Source organism: Gymnoscopelus braueri (genome assembly GCF_963280865.1).
Source record: "Gymnoscopelus braueri genome assembly, chromosome: 1".
Lineage (NCBI taxonomy): Eukaryota > Metazoa > Chordata > Actinopteri > Myctophiformes > Myctophidae > Gymnoscopelus > Gymnoscopelus braueri.
Genome location: NC_137603.1, coordinates 63,663,863 through 63,683,536, shown reverse-complemented (window position 1 = coordinate 63,683,536; position 19,674 = coordinate 63,663,863). Strand labels below are relative to the sequence as shown.

The 19,674-nt window shown below is 41.3% G+C and overlaps 1 long non-coding RNA gene across 1 annotated transcript; it reads right to left on the bottom strand.

The window, feature by feature from the left end:
• Window positions 1–1,235: 1,235 nt before the first annotated feature.
• On the bottom strand, window positions 1,236–18,660 carry LOC308083930. Its single transcript, XR_013933023.1, has 5 exons — window positions 18,535–18,660; window positions 16,967–17,019; window positions 14,899–14,984; window positions 11,780–11,821; window positions 1,236–2,166 (listed from the first exon to the last, which is right to left on the bottom strand). It is a non-coding gene; the product is annotated as an uncharacterized lncRNA (long non-coding RNA).
• Window positions 18,661–19,674: the final 1,014 nt, after the last annotated feature.

Here is a 19,674-nt window from a genome sequence, read left to right as displayed (position 1 = left end):
AATTATTCAGTGTCAAGTAGAACAGATTGTCTAGTACCACTCATAATACTTTATCAAAGCAAACTTCACACATTTTAATCTCATTGTTCTGCCAGTTAGGTTTAGGATGAAATACCCAGTATATTGACAGTGATATAATTGCCCTTTGCAAGTAAGTTTAAAAACACTGAAGACCTTCTTCATAGTTATATTATGTCATGAGTACAACACTGAGCACATCTTTTACTTTCAGCTTCAGAATCGATATTATTCAATGCCTTGTAATGTTCTTGAAATGACTCACTTTGTAATACAAGAGGAAACATTGTTGGTCGTGTCAACCTGTTTATGAGCTGGGTTGAAGCCATACCATTTAGTAAATTGTATGAAAGACTCTTCCCTGCATATCAGGCACATTAATTTTACTGAATGGTGTCAATACAACAATGCAAAATGATTGAGAGATATTTGGTACCACTTGACAGGAGCATTAAAGGAACACTAATTTACATGTTGATTACTTCACCATCTTACATATAGTACAGGGAGTACAGGGATTGACGTCCACTCCATCCAGCAGATAGCTTGTATTCCATTCAGCAGGTAGAATTATGGTCTCCCACAACACTTTAAACTCTAAGCTTTGATTTGTGCAATGATCAAACTGTTCTATGGATAAGTATGTAAACATACCAATTGTAGAAGGCAATAATAATTGGCAGTTAAAGAACAACCTAAGATTATTATCTTTAAATATGTGTATGGTCTTAAGCATTCTTGGATGTGGCATGTATTTCAAAGTTTCTATTTGTTTATCTTATGTGGTGAAGAAACTTAATTATTTCCCCCTAAAACCAATAACACTGACTGTATTCATTGTACATTTTAGACTAAATACATGAGCAAACATATAGTTTCTGTTCAACATTTGTTATGCAGAAAAATAAGTAGAGGCAAAGCACAGCAGACATTAACTTAAGAATATTATGTGTATGGTATTACTTGTATTGCATGTTGCACTCATTCCAAAGATTCACTTCTTGTTCAACTTAAGTGATGAAGCTCCCTTCTGATTGTCATTCCAAAAAACTTCAATCACACATCTGTATTCATTTTAAATGTGACGCAAGTACTAAAAACATAACCATATAGATATACTTTTCAAACACATGGTTAGAAAAATAATAAGTAGAGACAAAGCATGGAAGATATAGTTTAAAGTATTTATTAATAAAATGTATGTTTGGTACCTATTCTATATGCATCTCCATCAACATATTTGGTATAATATATCATATAACATTTTTATGGTTATATTTTAAGATTGTATATAGGCCAATTAGGTATTAGAATAACCATAATGTTCATTATTAATATGCCTGTAAATACTTTGTTTTATTATTGATGCTCTATTGGTTATTTTCTACTATTACTACCCCTAATGTTATTATCAAAAATGATATTCCAAGTTTTAAGTAAATTCATCATTTTCCAGGGTGAAGCAAAAACCTGCATCCTATTTCAACCAATTTAGGAGTGCTTGGGAAAAATTCTTGCACCGATCCCTTTGTTAAAAAAGGCGATCAAGCAAGCTCCTGGTAAATGTATTAAATTAATGTCACAATATGAAATAAAGGTAGAATTTGCAGGGTGGCAAATATATTGAGGATCAATATCAATGAATCATTGTTTAACTTCTATTACATTAATTAATTAATTTAGCAATTGAGTCCTATTTTGATGCATGTGCACTGGCTGTTTTATCTATTTTCAAAAATGTTTGATTAAAACTGAAAAAACTCCCTGAAACCACTGTTCTATTTAAGGTTTGATTTAATTCTAATAAGTGTTATAGCTTTATAGCCCTAGAAAGAAAAGGCGAGTTAATACATTTTCAATATGCACATGCAATTACATGGTAGTGGGTCATGACAATGTAGTATTCAATCCAAAATGGTTTTTTTTATCAATAGTTTGAGCAAATTATTTTGTCTCGGTTTGTTTTTCAATTCAGGGATGGTCAATATTGTAATGGCTCAAATAAATCGGGTACTACACGTTCACGTTCCACTACATAAATCTAATGCAAATACCTGAAAAGATTTACCAAAAACATTCCTGTAAGTGAAAAAGGTTAAAGGCAAAAGAAAAAGACATCATCAGCAATGCAGAATTATTCAACAGCTTCTGAAAAACAGGAAAAAGGTGTTAGTGTTGTTTTCCAATAAATGCTTCACAATCAATATTAACAAATTAAAAAAGAAAATGCATTCAACTGATGAATTAGAAATAGTTGTTAGCCATTAACTAGCCCTGCAAAGTAGAAAAGTGTTAAAGACAAATCACAATGCTACAATATGAATAATATTTCAAGTCAATGTTTTGGTACAAATCAAATGTAATCTAAAATGGCCAATCACAGTTGTGGTTAATTACACATTACATAGCATTCAATACACAGGGTTCCCAAACATTTTTACTAATTAATTTTCAAAACTTTTGAGAATTTTAGGTCAGGATTTCGAAGGTGTCCTTAGAATTGGCCTCAAGTGTAATTCGGTTAAAGGGAAAATCTGCAATCAAATATCAATGAAGTGTCCGTTTTGAGATCTTTTGGACTATCTCTGGAACAGAAGGTCCATTAAATGCAGCAACATGGGTGTTGATTTGTAGTGCATTACTGGGCTGATTTGACCTAAGTGCCACCAGAGATTGTCCCGGCCTTTGAAATTCTTCCGGGGTTCCCAAGCCGAGATCACTGTAATTGCCTCCAAACTTGTCACAGAATAACGATCAGAGCTGACGATATGGCTATTATTTAGGTTTCTAACCCCACCTTGATCAGTGATCAGACTCATGGTTTGACTAATTCCCTGATAGGCCAATCAAACCTAGAGATGGTAGGGGTGAGGAGACATGGATAGGGGAGGAGAGGAGTGGAAAGAAAGGGACAGGGAGGGGGGTGATGTAAGGGGTAAGAGGAAAAGGGAGGGGAGGAGAGTGGACGATAGGGAGGAGAGGAGAGGAGGAAAATAGGGGAAAGTGGAGGAGAGATCAGGGTTGGGGTGTGTAGGAAAGGATGGGAGGAGACAAGGGGAAGAGAGGGGAGGGGTGAGGAGAGGAGGACAGGAGAGAAGGGGAGAGGGGGATAATGAGGATAGGGGTAAGAGGAGGGGAGGAGAAGAGGAGAGGAGAGAAGGAAAGAAGGGGGAGGTAAGAAATGAGGAGAGGAGGAGATCAGGGGAGAAGAGAACAGTGCAGAGGGACCGGGATGAGTGGGAGGGAGAGTGGAGGACAGGAGGGGAGGGGTAAGAGGATGGGAGGAGGAGAGGAGAGGGGGAAATAAGGGTGGAGGGGAGAAGAAAGGATAGTAGGAAATGAGGGGAGACGAGGGTAGAGGCAGAGTGGAGGGGGAGGGAGAAGTCAGGGAAGGAGACACTAGGGGTGAGAGGAGGTTAGGGGAAGAAAGGAGAGGAGAGAAGGGGAGAGGAGGAGACAAGGGGAGTGAGGGTGGAGGAGAGGTGGGGATTAGGGGAGATTGCCCCGGCCGTTGACGTACTTTTGGGGTTCCCATGCACAGGATCACTGTAATTGCCTCCAAACTTGTCAAAGTAAGACGATCAGAGCTGACAATCTGGCTATTATTTAGGCTTCTAACCCCACCTTGATCAGTGATCAGACTCATGGTTTGACTGATTCCTTGATAGGCCAATCAGACCTAAGAGATGGGAGAGGAGGAGTGAGGAGACAGGAGAGAGGAGAGCGGAGGAAAGGAGAGGAGAAAAGTGGAGATGAGGGGAGAGGAGGAGAAAAGGGGAGGGAGGGTGGAGGAGAGGAGAACAGGGGAGTGGAGGAAAGGAGTGAGGGTGGAGAGTTAGGGGCTAGGAAAGGGGAGAGGAGAGAAGAGAGAGATCAGGGTTAGGGAGATGAGGAGTCAGGAGAGGGAGAGAGGTAAGAGTGGAGTGGAGGAAAGAAGGGGAGAGAAGGGGAAAGGAGGAGAGAAGGTGAGGGAAAATGGAGGAGAGGAGATGAGGGGAGAGGAGAGGAGGGGAGAGGGAGAGAGGAGGGTTAGGGACAGGGCAGGGGAGGAGACGGGAGAGGGGTTAGGGAGGGGAGCGGAGGAAATTAGGGGAGAGAAGGGGAGTGGAGGAGAGGAGAGCAGGGAAGTGGAGGAAAGGAGGCGAGTGAGGGTGTAGAAGTAACGAGGGGGGTAGGGGAGGGGGAGGAGAGATGAGGCGAGTGGAGAAGGGGGAGGAGCGGAGAGGAAATCAAACTTGATGTTAGGGCCGCGAAGCTTTGGTTATCAGTACGTTCCAATGTTTCCAATCCATTTGTATTGAGCAGGCAGATGAGATTTTGTGCTAGAGTGGCACCAAAGAATGCGGTAACGTGTGGCTATGAATTCTTCCTGCCGTTGCCGTGTCGACAACATCTCTGGTGTTCACCATGTCTATAGCTGACTCACAGGTTCCCGGAAAATGTGCAATGACAAGGTTGGTAACCAAGAATTTCCATTGTTTATAATCTCTCTGTTATTGAGTGCGACAGATACATGTGATTTATTAGAGTCAGGCATGTCTAATATGTTTGGAAAGCACATTGTCACATTGGCACATGTGAGCACAAGCTTGTCTTGCAGACTTTGCACTAGTCCTGGTTGGAGGATAATACGCAGTACACGGGATCATGGTAGCTGTAGTACGTACGTAGTACTCCAGACTGTAGACATTGTTCTGGTCTTGAGATGTAAATGTGATCCAACAGTGTGCCCTTGTCAGTGGTCTTCTCCTTGATCAGTTGCGTGTATCCTCTGGACTCGATCAGCCTCGCGATTGGAATATCTGCACTGGTCAGTAGATTTTCATTGAAATCACCACAGACTACGATGGGATGGTGATCCATCACTTCTAACGCGTCCAGAAGCGCCTTCAGATTGTCCATGAACAGGCCTTTGTAACCTGGTGGTCTGTACACTGCAGCGATCAGGAGCTTGACAGGGGACTCTATCTTGACGACTACAAACTCGAGGTTTGTCACATTGTGTAGGTAGCGCTTTTCACATGCCTGGAAATGGTCCTTCACATACACTGCAACGCCACCGCCATTCTGTTCTGCAAGTTCAGGTTGGTTGGTGTATGAGATGTGCTTGTTGCGGCTGAACATGGTGTATCCATCCATTTGAAGACTGTCAGCCACAAAGGAGCCGGTGAGATGTGTTTCTGTCAAGCACAGGACATCTGCATGCATCAGTTCGTGATGGCTTCTGATGTCATGAATGTGCGCTGGTAAACTTTGCGTGTTGTGATGGACAATTGTGAGTGTTTGCGCTAGGCCTGTCGTCTCTCTATACTTCAACAGTGGCATAACACTGTCCAGTGAAGCGGTCTTCATGGATTGCAGGGCAGCAGTGATTTCTGGATCAGCATAGATTTTCTTCTCATCGTAGTCGATGATGTGCAATCCTTGCAATGTAGTTGTCCTACTGAGGGCAACATAGGCCATGCCTGGTTGGAAGATCCGTTTCAAGGAAACCACTGCGGATTGTGTAGTCATGCCTTGGACTTTGTGAGCTGTGCAAGCATATGCCAACTTGATGGGAAATTGCATACGAAGCGTTTTATCGCTCATGTGGTCCTCCATTCTTTCGACGTACACTTGTGTAGTGCCAGGTGTAGTTTTCCGGTATTTCTGTCCTGCTTCAGGCTTGTCTACATCAAGCCAAAGCTTGGCTACTCTATGTCCGTGCATCTGTACACTATGAATCTTGCCAAATGTCCCGTTCACAAGGCCATCCTCCACATCTATGTTCCTGATGATCACAATTGGGGCGCCTTCTGCAACCTGCAAGTTGTCAAGGAGATCCTTCTGCTCTCCTGTACAGGGACTAGCAAGTCGAGTCTTGTGGTTATGGACTTGCTTGTAGTCTTCGGCGGGAATGTTAATGATGTGGCTGTGGAGCTCAGACAAAGATTTGGCGTTGTGTTCAGCCACCTCTTTGTTGGTTGCGAAGATGTGCACAACATCCTTAGGACATTGATCACGCACAGTCACTCTCTGAGCAAGGAGTGCTTTGTCTGTGTCACTCAGCCGTTCCTTCTTCGCCTTGACTCTCAACCTATTCAGAAGCTCTGCATAGGGCACGTCATCTTTCTGTCGCATGATCTCTGTCAATGTGATCATTTGAAAGTGTTCGTGCAGAAGGTCCGCTGTGCCTTCCTGGAGCACGCAGAGCGGTTTCCCACTTGACGTTGGAGGGAGCTGGTAAAAGTCACCTACTGCAAGTACCGACATGCCGCCGAATGGCCTCTTACTGCCTTTGATCTCTTGCAGTCTCCAGTGGATGTACATAAACATGGCTTTTGAAATCATCGACACTTCATCTATGATGATGATCTCTGCAGCTCCCAGCTTTGATCTGACGTCATCCAATTTGTTTCCCAGTCCTATATAGGGTGGTTTCAGGGTTCTTGGCAATTTCAACAGGGAATGCAGTGTGTTTCCTGCAATGTTGTACGCCGCAGTTCCCGTAAACGCAGACAGCAGCACTGTGGGCATGGATGCATCAGTCTCTTCAAACAGTCTGGGGAGTCGACGGAGAATCCTTGTTGCCTCACCGTAGATGCACTTGATCAGGTGCGATTTGCCAGTTCCAGCACCCCCAGTGACAAAATAGAAGAATGGTTCGGGTTTTGGGTCAAGTAGGCTCTTGAAGCACCAGTCACGTACAGAGTGAAAGATGGAGGCTTGTGTTCGGTTGAGGTTTCGACACATCGAACGCAGAAAATCAAGGCTCGTTTGCGGAGCCGATACCCTGTGACCAACAATTGTACCCACCTCTTGACAACTGAACTCTGGGACGTCGTCTTGTTCGTCGTCTGCCTGTGGATCTTGATCTTGTTCGGCAAGACATTCCATCCGTTCAAGCTCATTTTCTGGGGCAATGTTGGCCCACGCATCTTCTGCAGGGCCATTCTTCATGTACTCTTCTAATGCATGTTCCACTGATTTGCTGTGTTTCTCAAACTTGTTTTTGTTCTCGGCAACAATAGCAATTACGCGCCATGTACCTTCTTTCCCTGGTATTCTTACAGACGCAGAATCGTAGAACTCCTTGTAGGTGGGGAAGATGTCGGTTTTCAGTGTGGTCTGATAACGATGAGGAAGGTAAGCTTTCAACAAGTTCCCGAAGTATTTCTCGGGGTCCTTCTGTTCAGACAGCTGTAGGCATCCCGTCTTTTTTGCATTCCGACCATACACGATCCTGTACTCGGAAGCAAATTCTGCTAGACACATGTCGTGAAACACTGGTGTTTTGGGTCTGGCGTTGTATTTCTCCAGAAGTCCCGACATCCACACTTGGTTTGAATCAGCTGGTCTATTCTGCAGCAGGCTGAGCGGGAGGCTCATTTTCATTGCATTGTCATCTGTCGGGAGGAAGACAACTTTGCGGGAGCAATTCTTCAATGACAAGCTGCAAGTCCGGGCCACTGCCTCCTGAGAACTAACCTGTCTGTTTTTCACATAGGCATGAACAAGTTCGTTCATTGCACCCCTCTCTGTCACTTTTGTCGGGTCTATGCCTTCCACAACTTGTTTTAGAAGCTCACCCATTTCATGTTCGGCCTTGGATATGTAGGACAGCATGTATGAGATGCAAACAAAGTGGTCCAGGACAAATTGGATATCCATGTTCGCATTCCATGCCTCCAGTAAAACAGGGTTGTAATTGTTCACATAGCCGTCCTTGACTCCACGCTTCATCAAGAGGACATGGGTGTTCCTCATCTCTTCAAGACAGCTGTCGTACTCTTCGTGAGTCAAATTGCACTTTGCCAGCAACTCTGAGAGATCGGTCACTTCTGATGGCAAGTCCTGAAGTAAATCATACAGTGGTTTGAGTTTGGCCAAAGCAGCTTGTGCTCTTTCTTTCTGCAGTTTGCCAATGCCATCTGTTCTCTTCTTTGCATTTTCATTTGCTCCTTGACCTCGTATCGCACCATCATCCATGTTGTCATTCGTGACCTCCGTGAGCTCAATCGGGCATGGGTCCGTTATCCAGGTTTGGTCCACTGGTGCCTTGGGGAATCCAAACCTGCATTTCCTGTTACCTTTCTTGCAGGACTTTGTGTGGTTTCTGCTGTGCATCTGAACTTCTGAGACAATTCGATGAAGCACAGGATTTTCGTTTGGATCAGGCAGCTGGCATGAAATGTAGCGGTCCGCAAACTCGCATATATTCTCGTCCGGCACTTCTCCAAGGACGGGGGCGTCGGCTACCCATATTAGGGCGTGAATATGTGGCGAACCGCGCGCTTGATATTCTATTCTATGAAACCAGTCGATGACGTGTCCGATTGGGCGAGCCTTAGACCTTAGCAGTTTTGAATACGCAGCATGTACTCGCTTGTCAAACATTCGCATGGTAGTCACTGCATTGCTTCTGAGGATGTCGCATTTCTCATTCCAGTCCAGCTTGTCAAAATCCACTATTTGGCCTTGTTGTGCTTTTATTGCCATTATGACCTCTGGCCATCTGAATTCTGCAGCACTTAAGGTCAAAAAGAAGGTGGGTGGACCCAACTGGCGGACCATGGCAAACAAATCAAACATGGTCTTCTGCCAGTAGGCTGGAGTCCCCCTCAGTGGTTGCATGAACCTTGTTGCATCTCGGTTTCTGACCATTCTCTCAACTTCATGTTTGTCCTGCAACATCTTGTTGGATATCCGGCGACCATCTTTGGTAAAGGGTTTGCCTTTCCTCAATTGAATTGAGATGGTATTTTTTGCCATGTGTGTCTCAGTAACAAACTGTGCAAAGAAGAGATAACTTTGGTCTCTCGCAAAACGATCATCAACATTGAAAAGCCTTGCGTTGAAGTACCTGCTTGGGGACAGTTTGATCTTTCTCTTCCGATCCAACGTGTTTTCTCCAGTTGGAAACAATGTAGGGAAGGCCCTTGCTTCCAGGTTAGGGGCTGTGCTGTAGCTGACAGGCCGGTTTCCTTCGGCAGGGGCGATGCAGAATATGCCATCTCCGTATGTCATTGTCTCTTGTCCAATGTCATCCGGTTCCAAGCAACTGTCCAGGCCATGTCCAGGTCTCAGTGCATCTTGCTCATCTTCGGCAGTGGGTGGATTTTGATCCGCTGTTTGTGATGAGTCGAGAGTTTCAGTTGCGTCGGCTACTTCCATCATTTCGGCCTCATCGCAACTGTCCATGACTTCGTCTGTGGCTGTCTGTTCAACAGTGGGTAGGTTTTCAAGCTGGCCCTCCACATCTTCATCGTTCATGCTCTCATCGTCTCGAATTGTGATGTCTCTGTAGTCGGGGTGCGTCTCGATGAGTTTCCGCAAGCCCAGTATGACATTGGACATATTCACAGTGTGAAATAAATGATGGCCTTTGTACCGCAGACGTCTCTTCAGCTTCACTCTGTACAAGCGGGATGACTCGAGCCTTCTGGGTAAGGTGTTTACTGTGGTTTCCACGTCTGCTGGCACGCACACCACAGCACCATATATAGCGCTCTGTTTGCCTTTAGGAAGAGTGAGAATCTTGGAAAAAGGTATGTCTCTTGCCGTCATTTGTCTTTCCAGCACATTCAGTTGCTTGAGCTCTGGAGGAATAGCTGCAAGTTCCATGTTATTTGCAACTGCCAAGCCTGGCATTCTTCCAGCTACTACACTGTTGTGACAGCATGTACATATCCACTCTTTTCGCCTTTCTTCGGGTACACTGCAATTTTCCGGCCCTCCACATTGATCATCACACAAATGAAGGTATTTGCCTGTCAAGCAAGCAGCAACCACGGCGGGTTTGGTCGTGTATTTTGACCGATGACAAACAATCACTTGATCAGAGAATAGCGCCCGATGGCATGTTGTGCACACAAAAGTTGGTCCATGTTTTATTGTTGCCTGGAAAGTGGCTATAGCAGCTTTTAGTAGCCGATTCTGTTGTGCAGTAGCTAAAGCCACCTTCTCAGTAGCTAAAGCCACCTTCTCAGTAGCTAAAGCTATCCTCACTCTTTCACGAATGCTCAGTTTGAGATGGACATCACATAAGTCCTTGTACTTGCTTTTTATTTTCAATGTAGAGCGGATGTCACGGCGCATCTTGAAGAAGGGGTCCGTTTTACATTTGCGGGCCATGTAGGACTTCATGAGTTCCCTGAACTTTTCCCCTTCTCCTTTCACCCTCTTGCTTACATAAGCCTTCCGCTTTCTTCTAAACTCCTCATCAGTGTGGTACCTCCTGTTGTCATAAGCCTTCCGCTTCCCTTTAAACGGCTCATCATTGTGGTACCTCCTGTTGTCATAAGCCTTCTGCTTCTCTTTATACTCTTCATCTTCATTAAACCTCCTTTTGCCATAGGCCCTATGCTTGCCTCCAAACTCCTCATCTTCATTGTATTTTCTGCTGAAATATGAGTTCTTGTATTTTGCTTGCTGTTCCTTGAATTTTGCATTTGTTATACATCTCATGGCAATGTAATGGTTCATGTATTCCTTCCTTGGGGTCGTAGGTTTTTTCTTGCTATCAGATTGCAGTTGATCCTTTGTTTGTCTCCACCTTAATTTCCATCTCCGATCTTTATTCACTTTGATGACTCTTTCATTTGTAGTGTCTGACATCACTTGTGTTGATGGTGCATGGCCTGCCTGCAGAGAATGCTTGGTGATTGGAGGTTCAGTGTTTGTTTGACCCTGGCTAGTTAGAGCGACAGGCTCTTTTTGATGCAGGTTGTCAGGATGAACTTGAGTTGTTGACAGATGGGGTGACCGAGCATTTGTCTGTTCAAATGTCACTGGCATGAAGTCAAACTGCATTTTGTCAATCTTCTGTGAATGTAAGAAGTCAATTACCTGGTCAATCTTAGCCACCAGATCATCCAATTGAGAGAAGGTCATCATTACAGCTTTTCCCTCAGACAAAGGTAGGCCATCAGCACTTCTTTGATGAGAGTCAAACAGTCCATATCTTCCAGACCTGTCTCTAAAAACGGCAATGGTATGTGGTGATACTGTTATGAGTGCATAGTTGATATCTTCAGACAAACATTGAAGTCTTTCCTGAAGATTCAGCCACCAATGCCGTCGGTAAGGCTCTCCAGCAGCTCTCAAGAATCCCATATCTATGTTATGTTTTGTCACAGAGTACGTATTGTGTTTGGTTTCCACCTGCAGAGGCGTTTCTTCCATTGTCAGCAGGGATAACCTAAACTTCTTTTGTCTTTTTAGTTTTGCTATAGTTCTTTTATACAGAATGTCTCCCATGTCCAGTATCTTGTCCAGATCATCCATCTTCAAGTCATGACCTTCATGTAGGTGTGCCAGAAATGTCAGACCCATGCATGTACATTGCCGATTCTTTGACATTTGTGAATACTTATGATGATCTTGGCTTCTGGATGCCTGCACAGATATCACAGAAGGTGGCACAGTGCATGCTTGCAGTACCGGGTCATTGTTGGAATAGTTGGGACTAGTTGTCTCTTGTGTTCCTTCATCAACCTGTATGCAACTGTTTGGTGATTTCGTATGGTCCAACTTAGCATCCCAGAATTTTTTTTTAGCGACAGATTTCTTCTTACGACCAGGCATGATGTCACTTAGTTTTAGATCTGAATTTGTATTAACACTTTTAGACCTGAGGCCGATTATAAAAATGCCTTCCAAATCCTAAGTAACTCCAAGTATTTATTGTACAATTACCAAAAATGTTTGTTGCTATAAAATCAACCAAAATATGTCGTATTAGTCACAATTTACTGTAAGCATCAACAATCGCCTTACTTACCGTTAAAACGTTACCAGTGGAGCCGTTCTGGTCTGATGAGCACTAGTAAAAAAATAAATAAAAAAAAATCAGAAATATTTAGTTTTTTTGTTGCAATAGTACACCTGGAAGTATCATATTATATGTACATTATATATTATTATTTTTTGGAAAAAAATGTTTAGAACCCAAGATATCATGATTTGAAAAGGTTCTGCTCCATTCACTTCTTTTTTAACTTCTTACTGAAAAAGGCTGCATCTCGGCTCCTAAGTACTTTTTTTTACAATGAATTTTGGCTCTGGCACTCAGAAATAAGTCAGGCACTGAATGAGTTAAGTGCAATAGTTCATATAAGGTAATAACTTTGTTGGTAAATCATGTATTAATTGATTAGTTTAGTGTTGCAAACACTATTGTTACTATTTATCTGTAGAGTAGTGGTGAAACCCTTTTGTTATATTTCATTACAATTTATTTGACTGAAATTAGGTGTCAGCTTTGACAAAATTGAATACTACATGTTCATGACCTCTATAATTTGTGTATATAAAATTTAACTAGGTCTCTGCAGGTCAGGTAAATTGGGTACCAGCAGTGTTTGAACTTTGCCTGTCAGTATGAAATCTGAAACATCAGACGATTCTATCTTCATCACTTGACGATTGAGATAATGTGTATTGATTTGTGTGATATTTGAACAAAATTGTAGGAGTAATATCAAAATATGCTTCACAAAAAAAATCTGCCTCCTGGGGTCACTATAATTCATTATTCAATGTAGCGGTAATGTGCATGCAAACTTTCACTGCAATTAAACACTGCATTTGCAACATTATGTTCATAACAAGTCACTCCAGCAAATTGAAATGTCAATCTTAGTCAATCAGGATGGAATATGAAAATTCAAACAGATTTGTCTTGATCACAAAACTGATCATGTGTACTGGTGTGCGTGAGATTTGGATGAAATCAGAAGGAGTTGTCATAGTATGCATTTTATATAAGTCAACCTCCTGGTGGCGCTATAAAAGGCAGATGTGATAAGTGCACAGCATAGGTTTTTCCTTGGCCTCTAGAAAATGCACGTACAAAGTTGTACACAGATCGGTGCAGTTACAGGTAATAGCAAAAATTGGCCTGCTATAGCGCCACCATGAGGCTAATTTGAAATATGTGAAGTGGCATTTCTTTCTCAGCCTATAGGAAAGTGCGTACACATTTTTACAAACATTGCATGCTGTGTTCATGATTTGAGGCATTTTGTTCAAAACGAGGGGGTCATTGAAATTACAAACATTGACAACCACTGCCCTACTTCATTAAACTAGAACACACTATAACAGTAAAAATAGCAGATCTAAAAGCTCCCAACGCTTCGAGATACGTTACGTTTTGAGCTTGTAGATCTACTATATTCAGTTGTTTACAGTGTGCTAAGTAACCACATAAAGCCGAAGTACAATTTGTTGCGTTATGAGCTTGTACATCTGCTATTTTCAGAAAATATTAGTACTTTTACTATGGTCATCAAAGTATGTTTTGATGCTAAAATGTTTATTTCAAGCTCCAAAACTCACCCCCCACCCCCCCCACCCCTTCCCCAAAACACACACACACACCATACTCCACACCACCCCCCTCTGTCATACTGTAACTATTCGGGGAAAAAACCTATCTACAATGTTATGCATTGGGAGCTTGTAGATCTGCAATTTTGGATAAAGGTTGACAGTCTTTGGAAGTGTGAGTACAAGGTGCAGCAGTGGCTAAAGGGTAGAGTGGCCGGATGGCAACTGCAAGGTTCACAGTTTGATCTTGGGCTCCCCCAGAATTAGTGTGGAATTGTCTTTGAGCAAAATGCTGAACCCCTAATCTCTCCTGATAAGCAGGTGGCTGGCATGGTTTCCTCTGCCATAGGTGTATGAATGTGTTTGAAATGGGTGAAATTTTGAGGGCAACAATTGAGTAGGCCTACATTTCAAGCTCCAATTTAACACTAATGGTGTGTCTTGCTCAACATGACCCCCCACAACTCCGCCGACACACAGTAAACCATGAGGTTGTAGATCTGCTATTTTTGGATTGCCAAAAAAATCTTAAAGGTGAGCTTGTAGATCTACTATATGCAGTTGATTAAACTGTGCCAAGTAAACACATACAGCCGATCTACAATTTGATGCGTTATTGCTTGTACATCTGCTATTTTCAGAAAATGTGAGTACTTTTACTATGGTAATCAAAGTATGTTTTGATGCTAAAACGTTTGTTTATTACAAGCTCCAAAACTCCCACCTAATCCCCCCCACACACACACACCCCATAATCCACGCCACCCCCCTCTGTCATACTTCAACTATTCAGGAAAAAAAGGCTATCTACAATGTTATGCGTTGGGAGTTTGTAGATCTGCCATTTTGGAAAAAGGTTGACAGTCTTTGGAAAGTGTGAGTACAAGGGCAGCAGTGTCTAAAGGGTAGAGTGGCCGGTAGAGCGGCTGGATGGCAACTGCAAGGTTCACAGTTTGAAAATTAGTGTGGAATTGTGTTTGAGCAAAATGCTGAACCCCTAATTTCTCCCGATAAGCAGGTGGCTGGCATGGTGGTGTATGAATGTGTGTGTAAATGGGTGACATTTTTATGGCAATAATTGAGTACATTTCAAGCTCCAATTTAACACTAATGGTGTGTCTTGCTCAACATGACCACACACACGCACGCACGCACGCCTTCCGGCCTGGCGGAGACAATAAAGTGCAAAGTAAGTGAAAATAATAGGAGTTGGCATTTAAAATGTAAAGAAAATGTGTTTCAATATTAAGCTAATAATCTGGGGACCAACAAAATAATTTGGGGACCCCTCTGGAATTCTTGATAACCCCATGCATGTAATGCGCCGATCTCTGTGAGGACGCCGGTCACAGAGATTATTCCATGATTTTTCAAAGGTACAGTAAAATCAGTTTTTGCTGGCAGCACTGGCACATTATTACACTATTGGTATAGCAGTCAAAGAGTTAAGCTATATAGAGTATATATATTGGCAATGCCTCCTTAAAAACCGACAATGGATTGGAACCCATTGATAATTAGATCTAAAACGCTTTGATTTGCACATGTGTCATGTTATGTTAAACAAACCTTGCAGAAGTGCAGTCTGGGATGGTCCCCTCAGTCCAAAGCTGTGTTGGCCAAGATATCAGGTCCAGTGTAAAGCCACGCCACAGCTGAAAATTTCAATCAAAAATACTGTATTTTAGACAAAAAGTTATAAAAGTAAATGCATAGTGACAATAGCAGATCTACAAGCTCAAAAGTGATCTACAAGCTGACAACTGGGCTTGTAGATCGGCTATTTAAAATAAGGCTACAAGTTTACAGTGAGCTTGTAGATCTGCTATTTTCAAATATGTATAATGCCTTGTTATCCCATGGCTACAGATATCTGCAAAATTTGGGAGATAATTGGAAAATAGCAATCTACACGCTCACAACAAGTCGCATTGTGAGCTTGTAGATCTGCTATTTTCAAATGTACAAGCTCACAACGCGTCACATTGTGAGCTTGTAGATCTGCCATTTTCAAACAGCCAAAGTTTAAATAGGGCTGAAGTGGTTAATGTAGCCTATGTTTTTTAAAGTTAAACAATAATCAAAATCTACAAAGTAACTAGAGACCCCAAGACAATTAGGCACACACAAGTGAGCATGTTTGTTTTTCAGGTACTTATGAAAGCATACTTTCAAATGGAAACGAATATACTAAATAATACATTGCATCCATGACGTGAAAACACAGCAACTATACCAATTAACTACACAACTGTACCAGTATGTCAACAGTCTTACTTAAGTAGGGGTGCCACTGCTATTATACTCCTTCTGGGTGAACACAGTAACTGCCTTTAACCCAAAATTGTGTTTTTGAGAGACCAATTTCATCCAATCAGGGGAGAGAACTCATACAGGACAAAAAGGGACCTGCAGAGACAGGGTGTTCCCTGTTACTAAACAAACAAAAAGCAATGATGGCTATCAGCATATAGCTTTCTATAAAATGGACAATAGCAAATAAACAGTGCCAAGACAGATCTTGAAATTTGAAACAGACAAGTCATATTAAGCTGAAACATTGGCCACATATGGATAAGACAGACATAGATGAAACACAATCAAGGCCTGTTAATGGAAACCAACAACGGGTAATTAATTCAACCCCTAATCACCCCTATTATCACCTTTCAGTCAGCTGACAACTCTATAGAAGCTTGAAGCAACACATACTTGTCACCTGGACCAGTGGTTCTCAAAGTATTGTAATGTCAAAGACCTTCCATTTTTAGCCAATGCATTAGACCACTGACCCCCATAACCTAGTATCTCTGTGTATTTAGATGTAACCAAATGGACCCTTACGAGTCCATTTATATTGTATCCAAGGGTTGCATTTATACACTCTAGGAGATAAAGACCTCAGGGTCCATTTGGTTATTTTGAGAACATAATCACATCATCATCATGCATAGCAGACCTAAAAGCTGACAAGTGAGCTTGTAGATCGGCTATTTTCAAATATGTATAATGCCTTGTTATCACATGGCTACAGATGTCTGACAATTTGGGAGATCATTGGAAAATAGCAGATCTACAAGCTCACAACACGATGCATTGTGAGCTTGTAGATCTGCAATGTTCAAATAGCCAAAGTTTAAATAGGATGGAAGTGGTTAATGTAGCCTATGTTTTTTAAACAATTATCAAAATCTACAAAGTAACTCAAGTTTTCAAATAGTTGTAGTGGATTACAAATAATTGTCTATCTATGCCATTTGCCGACATACCAAATCAGCAATGCAACACTGTACAGTACTCACACAGCAAATTTACACAGATAAACAGACACAGTCTGAGCACAAGGGCGTGAGCATGTCAATATAGGGACAATAGCAGATCTAAAAGCTCAGAAAATGGGTAATTTATTCAACCCCGGCTAACCACACCTCTAATTAGCCCTATTATCACCTTTCAGTCAGCTGACAACTCTATAGAAACTTGAAGCAACACATACTTGTCACCTGGACCAGTGATTCTGAAACTATTGTAATGTCAAAGACCTTCCATTTTTTAGCCAATGTGTTAGACCACAGACCCCCATAACCTAGTATTTGACACCAGACAATGTCTAAAATAGGATGAGGATGTTACACACCTTGCAGTAGGTCTGGGGTGGTGTGTCTGTCACCTGGGTCCACACAGCCAGAGCTGTAAAAAAGGGGATACAATATTTTAGACACAAAGTTATGAAAGTACATGCATATCAATAGACAATAGCAGATCTACAAGCTCACAAGTGATATACAAGCTGTCAAGTGAGCTTGTAGATTGGCTATTTAAAATAAACCTACACGTTTACAGTGAGCTTGTAGATCTGCTATTTTCAATTTGGGAGATAACTGTAAAATAGCAGATCTAGAAGCTCACAGCGACACAGTGTCGCATTGTGAGCTTGTAGATCTGCTATTTTCAAATCTAAAAGCTCACAACACGTTGCATTGTAAGCTTGTACATCGGCAAGTTTACAGTGAGCTTGTAGATCTGCTATTTTCAAATATGTATAATGCCTTGTTATCACATATAGAGATAATTGTTAAATGCCAGATCTACAAGCTCAGAACGTGTAGCATTGTGAGCTTGTAGATCTGCCATTTTCAATTAGCTAAAGAGTAAGTAGGGCTTAAGTGGTTAGTAGCCAATGTTTTTTAAATAATAATACAAATCTACAGAGTAACTAAAGTTTTCAAATAATTGTAGTGGATCAAAAGTTCAATATTTGCCTCTGAAATGTAGTGGATACAATAGTGGATATAAGTATAAGTACAATTTGTCTATCTATGCCTGCCAATTGACTGTGTCGAGACAGACACAAACACAGCTCAAAGGAAATGTGAGTGACGTCACTGCCATGCGGAAGTAGTAAGCAGACGTTAATAGCCGTTAGCATCGGTTAGCCTAGCTGACCAATCCTTGTTGTTTTTAACCCAGTATCATAGCAACTGTCGCTGCTTAAAGTTAGCTTGAAGATTTTAGCAGATCTACAAGCTCAATGTTAACAGACAAAATATATATATATAAATTGCATTGTTGATCAAAAGCTGCATTCTGCGTTATATAATGAACGATGGTTTTGAAGATTTAACGAAAACAAAGTAACCAGGTCCTGGGACCTGAAACAAACTTAACCTGGCGATTGCACATAATTCATTTAAGGCCCGTACATGTACATAAACGTTCAAATTTTGAATATAAAGTTCTTACCTCATGGCCAAGGATGTGCCAATTCTGTTCGGGCCCTCAGAAATAAGCGTATCTTCAGTATTGTTCTATAAAAAGCATTTTAATCCGATCGGTGGCCATTTTCTCAGCATGTCCGCCATATGCTTTCAACTGCGCGATCCCATCGGTTAGTAGGTGTACTGCACTCTGATAGAGTGTGCTAACGATGAGAAAATGGCCACCGATCGGTTTAAAATGTTTTTTTATTGAACAATACGGAAGATACGGCTACTTCTGAGGACCCATACATAATTATAACATCCGTGGCCATGGGGTAAAATCTTTGTTTGAAATGTGAACGTTGAAGTAGACGTACGGAACAAAACGGGGAAAAGTGCAAACACAAGGTTGCAGTTAGCTTGGAAAGTTAGCATTTGACTAGCGTCAGCTAATAGACGGAATGTACTATATAATATAACAAATAAGAATTATATTATTACTCACCTCACACAAAAGACGACGAAATGAAACTCCTCCGAAGAAAATATGTAGATCAGTGATAAGATATAAAGGTAAATGAAGTTAAATAGTTTGCAATTCCTCTCGATGTCTCCAACCGGCCAAACGAAGTTCTGAGAAGAAGGAGGGGCAAAGAGGGCGGCTTGCCTCAACATGTAGGGCGCGTTCGAAAATTACGCACCGGAGCACACTCGCCTATTAGTTTGTATTGGCCAGTGCGCTCAGTGCTGTGTTTTCGAACGCACCCATAGTTTCACAGGGTTGCCAGGTTTTGCGACAGAAACAAGCAACCAGGTCTATGAAAACAAGCCCAAAAGAAGCGAGCCCTTCGCCCTTTAAAAACTAGGCTATTTGAAAAAAGCCGATCAACAAGCTCACAACTCCTTGCGATAAGAAACTGCACTTTAAGAAACAATGCCAAAAAGTCACAACCACAAATATTTACAAGCAACTTGAAAGAGAAAGTAGCCACAATTCGCTTATAATAAGCGGACATGGCAACGTTAAGCGTCGTTACATCATCTGACATCATGATGGAACTGCGGCATAAAAGTAAAGTAAAAGTTAAAAAAAAAGAAGTTAGACTAATGAAAATTAAAAAAAAGACTAAAAGGAGTTAATGAGAAGAAAAATATGTTCTAACCTCTGAAAATGATCCTTACATTAATCTTAAAAAAATAATTTTACTGAAATATTTCTATGTAGTTATTTAGTTTTTTATAACCAAAAAGTAAAAAAACGAAACAACAACAGCAATAATAATAATAATAAGGGTAATAATAATAATAATAAGGGTAATAATAATAATAATAATAATTTAAAATAATAATTATTATAATAAACCACAAAAGGCAGGTAGATTCCTCCCAGGGAGTTAATGAGAAGAAAAATATTTTCTAACCTCTGAAAATGATCCTTACATTAATCTTAAAAAAGAAATTTTACTGAAATATTTCTATGCAGTTATTTAGTTTTTTATTACTAAAAAGTAAAATAACGAAACAACAACAGCAATAATAATAATAATAATAATAATAATGATAATAATAATAATAATAATAATAATAATAATAATAATAATGATAATTTAAAATACTTATTATTATAATAAACCACAAAAGGCAG